At 44.8% G+C, this 6,890-nt stretch overlaps 1 non-coding gene across 1 annotated transcript; it reads right to left on the minus strand.

Annotated features, from left to right (window-relative positions):
* Window positions 1-4,120: 4,120 nt before the first annotated feature.
* TRNAT-UGU lies at window positions 4,121-4,193 on the minus strand. The gene has a single exon. It is a non-coding gene; the product is annotated as a tRNA-Thr (tRNA).
* Between the last annotated feature and the right edge of the window lie 2,697 nt (window positions 4,194-6,890).

Genomic DNA, 6,890 nt, shown 5'->3' on the forward strand with positions numbered 1-6,890 from the left:
TCACAGAGGACTCAGAGGCTGGAGTTTTTATGGATAGTTTGGTGGGGGGAGGGGCTAGGGAATGTGTGCTGCTGATTGGTTGAGAATGAAATCATAGGGGTGTGAGGAACAGTCCTTGTGCACTGAGTCTGCTTCTGGATCGGGGCCACATGAAATGTTGAGTGATGAATCACAAATCTGGATAGGTTAGTTGGTTTCCAGGGTGCAACCATCTGAAAAACATCTCAAAAGACCAATCTTAGGTGCTACAATAGTGATGTTATCTATAGGAGCAACTGGAGAAGTCATAAATCTTGTGACCTCTGACCACATGACTCCTGAGCAGTAAGGGATTATAGAAACGATGCTTACATTTTAGCAGAATTCAGGCCCTTCCCATAATCTAGTGGCCTTCCATCAGTTTTACAAAGGCAGCTTCAGTCCCTGAGCAAGGAGGGAGTTAGTTTTAGGGAGGGAGGGACTATTATAATTCTTGCTTCAAAGTTAAACAATAAACTAAATTCCTCCCATGGTTAACTTGGCCTCAGTCAGGAATGAGTGAGGACAGCCAGCCCTTGAGGCTAGAGGCAAGAGGGGGTCAGCCATGCCAGGCTTCTCTCACTGTTATAATCTTTGCAAAGGAAGTTTCACTATTTGGCTTTATTGTGCACATAGCATAATAAACTTAACTACATTTTATTTGAATACCTATTATGTGCCAAGCTTATACCTTATCTTGAAACCTCAAAGCCTTGCTCTTCTCTGTTGCCATAAAACCTCCATTGAAGATGAGAAAAGTGAAGCTTTGTGAGGTTAAGTGACTGTATCACAGTGGTGTAAGGGAACAGGGAACAGTTCAGTTGGACTAGAACCAATTCCCCCTTGCAGTCTGCTGTGCACCTGCCTTCATGGAGGCCCTCAGTGAAGGATTGTGACTTTTGAACTATGTATCTGAGGATTGAAGAACTAACAGAGGAAATGGTCCCTATTTTCATCAAGTTCTTCATATTATGCAAAACATCCAGAAGAGTGTAGACAATTTGGTTTAAAGAGAACAAAAGCATAAAATACCAGGGTTGTTAACTTTTAAGGTCATATGATCACTATTTTAGATAGGATTGGACATACTCTGGATAGATTTTTTAAAAAGACTTCCATAGAAGCAGTTTCCATCTTTTTACTTTAGGTAACCTTACCTAACAGGAATCCATCAAACCTCTCTGATTCTTTTTCTCTTGTTCTGTCTTTATGGAAGCTGCTAAACACCAGTCATCGTTTTCTGCAGATCATTTTTTTTGATCGTCTTCAAGTCTTCTTCCTTCGCCTTTTTCATAGTTTTAGTTTTCCTTGCCTACTTTTGTAGCGCTTATGTATACTCTCTAGGATCGAAATGAACTTCAGAGTCTAACCAACTTGATATTTCACACTTTTAGCTTCTTCTCAGATGAAGACAGCAACTTAAAGGTGGAGGGGATTAACCCAGGGTTATTTTGTTGGAAGAGCTGAAAACCCCAGGCCAGTTCAAGGAGATTGGATCTAACCTCTGGACTAAATGTTTGAGCCCACTCTGCTTTCTTTGCTCATATGGTCTTTCTTCAAATACATGGGGCAAAAATACAGTCTGGACTGGAAGTGTTTGAGCTGGGGGAAAATCCTCAAAATTCATGTATCAACTTAAAGGATTGCACACACCAAATTCAAAGCATTTGGAACGCTGGTTTCGCACTGGAGGGTATTGCATGGGTCTAGACCGGGAAACTGAATGGGGCCTCTGAAATGTTGGAAAGCTGGGGGAGAGGCAGAGTGTTTTTCTCTAGCAAGTGGCTTTATTTTCTGGAAGGATGCCTGGTGATGCCGGTGAGCCTTCCTGGGAGGGTCTAGGACTGTTAGAAAACAATCTCTAGGGCATTGAAAAGCCAGAACGTATTCCTCTTCCTTACAGCCTAAGGTGTTGAAAAGTTCGGAGAGTTGAAAAATACACATGTGCAGGTACTTGCTCTTTCTAGAGATCAGCTTGTGTCAGGGGAAGGGAGAGGAATGATGACGACTGGCAATGACTGGAGGGAGATGGGATTAGAGAGCTTCAAAAACTTCTCTTTCTTACTACTTTGTTACTTGATGACCAAGTAACTCAGAGTAAGTAGTCCTGGGACTAAGGTATTCAAGGATCCCAAATGACTTTGCCAAAAGGCATTCAGTGTGTTAGTAAAGGGCTAATGCTTTTGCGATAATATGGGTATTTTTCTTGCATCAGTGGGTCTTATGTCCTCAAGGCACTGTGAACACTTCACCTCCACAGCATTGCTAGCAGTAGATATCCTGACCACAGAGGGCCAAAATAATTAACAAAGTATGAGGGTGTTGAGTGTGTTTTCCTAGATCTGAAATATTGCAAGCCAAAACAGAAAGTCTTACAGTTGCATCACTCCCAAAGCGAACTCAGTTTAAGAAACACATTCCTTGTAGTGGTTCACACCTGTAATCTCTGCACTGTGGGAGGCCGTGGCGGGTGCATCACTTGAAGCCAGGTGTTCGAGACCAGCCTGGCCAATGTGGCAAAATCCCATGTCTACTAAAAATGCAAAAAAATTAGCTGGGCGTGGTGGCGGGCACCTGTAATCCCAGCCATTTGGGAGGCTGAGGCAAGAGAATCGCTTGAACCTGGGAGGTGGAGGTTGCAGTGAGCCAAAATGAAGTCACTGCACTCAACCCTGGGCGACAGAGGGAGGCTCCCTTTCAAAAAAAACAAAAACAAAAACACCACCACCACCAACAAAGAAAAAGAAAAAAAAAAAGAGATAAATTCCCTGGCTTTAAAGAGCTTGTTGGGGAGATATTTAATTTCATCTCAACGAAGGCTGTGCTTACTGCTTGTCAGGCACAGTACTCACTCCGGGGAGACCCAGAGATGAAAGAGACTTTCTCTGGCTATTACAGTTTACTTAGTGGGAGCCAGATTAAGAATTAACTTAAACGCAAGGTCAGAGGACTCTGGGTCCCTAACCTGCACTATCTAACAGAAAGATAAATGAGAGCTGCAGATGGGAGCCACAAATGTAACCTAAAATTTTCTAGTAGATACATTAAAAAAAAAAATACAGTTAATTGTAATTATACAATTTTTTATAATTATTTTAATTACACTCTATTTTATATAATCCAATATATTTCAACATGGAATCAATTCAAAAATTACTAGTGAGATGGCTTACATCCTGTTTCGGTTCCAAGTCTTTTAAATTCCATGTGTATTTTACTCTTTCAGGACATAGCCATTTGGACTAGCCACATTTCAAGCACCCAGCGGCCACACGCGGCTTGTGGCGTCTTTACACACAGTCCTTTATCAAGCTCTCGCCCTCAGATCTGGGAAAAGAAATCCTGGGTTGGAAAAATTCATGTGGTCAGAAAAAAGACTGTTGGCACTTTCCTCTGGTGACTCTGTAGTCACGCGGCATTGAGGAATTTAGGGAAAACACAGAGAGTCAGAAAGGCTGCAAACACTGGCTTCCCAAGCAACCCGGGACTATTTTTGGGAGTCGCCTCGGAAGGGGTAGGACCTTGGAGCCAGGCCGGGCTGTCGGGCCTGGGCTGCCACGTGTCAGCCATAGAGCCGGCTAGCGTCCGGGCCACGCTGGCCGCGCTCTCGGCCCTGGCAGGGCGTGGAGAAGCGCAGCCGCCGGCCTGCCGGGAGGCGATGGGGAGCGGTGCCACAGCGCCGCCCGCCGGCCACGCGCCGTAACTGCAGCCGCGGCGCCGCCACGGCCAGTCCTGTTAGCCAGCAGCCGAGTTCACTGCCAAGGCCGCCGCCTCCACTTGGTTTTCATTGAGGCAATGGTGTCTGTGTGCAGGGCGTTAGCCTCAAGCCTCCATTTCCGGTACTCCGGCCAGCAGGTCCGGTAGTACTGGGGCTGCCGAGCCAGTTTCCCCCTCCTCCTGCCCTTGCCTGCTTCTTGTTGGGGGTCCAGGATTTTCTCTTCCGGGTCACTTCTAAAGCACGTTAAGGATGCTCCCGATTTGCATTTCAGGGGAACTAATGTTTAACTCTTTTAGGAGTAACGTTTTCGGAAATCACGTTTTCCATTTTGGACTCTATTCTGTATTTAAATACTATGGATTAAAATAAAAGCAAGCCGACAGGAGGCCCCAGCGAGGATCGAACTCGCGACCCCTGGTTTACAAGACCAGTGCTCTAACCACTGAGCTATGGAGCCCACGCGAAACATCCTTTCCAGGAAATCACAGATCTTACCAACAGCATTGGTTTACCTGGCGGTCTGTGAGAATTTGACCCCATGCATCTATTATCAATGGTAGTTGTAAAGGCTATGAAATGACAGAGAAAAGTGCTTACAACATGATGATAAATGTAAAACACTGAAGCCTCAAATCATATGTTTGTGATTACAATACACTAAATCATACCTAACTTACGCATACAGACAAGGGCTGGGAGGGAAAGTGCAAAAATGAAATGGTGTTCTGGTCATATTTTCAGTGGGATGTTTACTCTCAGTAAATCTTTCAATCTTGCTTCCTTGATAAATTGTATCATGTTTGGTACTTTCAGGGAAGTGGGAGGTTATGGGGGTGTCTTTGTTCTCATAAACTAAGTTACTGATTTGGGATGAATTAATTGCTTCAACACATATTTACTGAGTACTCAAATAATGCTAGATGAGGCAGAGTGAACAAGCAAAGCTCTGCCTCTGCTTTGCTCGCTCTTTCTTTCTTTCTTTCTTTCTTTCTTTCTCTCTCTCTCTTTCTTTCTTTCCTTCTTTTTTCTTTTTCTACTTTTTTTCTTTTTTTTGAGACAGAATCTCGCACTGTCGCCTGGGCTGGAGTGCAATGGTGTGATCTCAGCTCACTGCAACCTCCGTCTCCCGGGTTCAAGCCATTCTCCTGCCTCAGCCTCCCAAGGAGCTGAGATTACAGGTGTGCACCACCACGCCCAGCTAATTTTTGTGGTTTTAGTAGAGACGGGGTTTCACCATTTTGGCTAGGATGGTCTCGATCTCTTGACCTCGTGATCCGCCCACCTCGGCCTCCCAAAGTGCTGGGATTACAGGGGTGAGCCACCGCACCTGGGCCGTGCTTTTTTTAAATGGTCAGGATCACTATGCTTCATTCCCTTTTGGTTAGTGAACCATTTACTAAAGGAATGAAGTCATGGCCACAACATGATCCGTTAGTTCGTGAAAAAGAGAATGAAGATCATGTTCACCAAGTGGGCTGCAGGCATCTCTCCCTCATCTCCAAGTGTCTGCTTACATCCACTCTCTCAATGGGAGCTGTCGTGATCCCCTATTTATAGCTGCACCATCCTCCTTATTCTGCTCTTTTTACTCCATACTACTTAACCTTCTTTTGTAGTAGATAATGTGCTTATTGTTTTTTATTCTTCATCTATCTCTCCCTGATAGAATGTCAGCTCTTTGAGGGCCGGGGCTTTGATCTGTTTTATTCACTGTTGCCTTTTCAACACCTAGAATAGTGTCTGGTTCATAGTAGATGCTCAACAAATGTTGAGATGAATGACATCTCTGATGATGTTCATTTAGTAAATTAAGAGAAAAGAGAAATCAGGGAAGTGCTTTGGGAGCTGTCTTCTCATCATTTTGCCATATTTTCACTTGCACTGCCTCTCCATCTGTGTTGGAATTTTGCACCACCCTTAGATTCTGTAGCTTAACTGGTTTTCCCCTTTTCCTGCTTCCCCAGTCCATTGCTCTGAGATTTACTGCCTAATGCATGGCTCTTGTCTCTCCTCAGCTCCAGGAACCTCCAGTGCCTTCTCACTGTACTCTGGGTAAAGGTCAAACTCCTCAGTCAATTGCATCTTTCATATACAAACTTTCCCTCCCTCTCAAGCTACCTGCAGGCACCATTATCTCTAATTTCACATATTCCTTCCACCTGAAACATGTAAGCCTGATTTTAATGTCTTATGTTGTCTTGGCAAAAGCCTTAGAGAGCTGGCTTATTTTCCACCTCAGAGGCGATTTTGAGGAGTGCATTAGTTTGCTAGGGCTGCTGGAACAAAATACCTCACACTAGGTGACTTAAACAACAGAACTGTATTATCTTCTAGCTCTGGAGGCTAGAAGTATGAAATCAAGGTGTTGATAGGGTTGGTTTTTTTCTGAGGGCAGTGAAGGAAGGATCTCCTTGGCTTGTAGATGGCCGTTTTCTCCTTGTGTCTCTTCATATCATCTTCCCTCTATGTATAGCTCTGTATCCAAATTTCTCCTTTTTATAAGGACACCAGTCATATTGGGTTAGGGCCTGCCCCACTGACCTCACTTTAACTTGATTACCTATGAAAAGACTCTTTCCAAATAAGGTCACATCCTTAGGTACTGGGGGTTAGGATTCCAACAAATGAATTTTGAATTTCCCTTCTTCCATTCCCTTGACCTGGCACAGCACCATCCCTGGCCCCTCCTCCCAGTACTGATGCACGTGATCTCCCAGCAGCAGGAGGTAGCATGTGATAGACAAATGGAACCTCTCCTCTTTTCAATTCCAATTTCTGTACTGTGAACAAAAGACACAAAGTTAAATGGTAAGATGAAATAAAGATAAAGAAAGTAGACATCCTATAAAGACTGTAAAATGGGCCGGGCGCGGTGGCTCAAGCCTGTAATCCCAGCACTTTGGGAGGCCGAGACGGGTGGATCACGAGGTCAGGAGATCGAGACCATCCTGGCTAACACGGTGAAACCCCGTCTCTACTAAAAAAATACAAAAAACTAGCCGGGCGATGTGGCGGACGCCTGTAGTCCCAGCTACTCGGGAGGCTGAGGCAGGAGAATGGCGTGAACCCGGCAGGCGGAGCTTGCAGTGAGCTGAGATCCGGCCACTGCACTCCAGCCTGGGCGACACAGCGAGACTCCGTCTCAAAAAAAAAA

This window comes from Theropithecus gelada, chromosome 1, assembly GCF_003255815.1.
Source record: "Theropithecus gelada isolate Dixy chromosome 1, Tgel_1.0, whole genome shotgun sequence".
Lineage (NCBI taxonomy): Eukaryota > Metazoa > Chordata > Mammalia > Primates > Cercopithecidae > Theropithecus > Theropithecus gelada.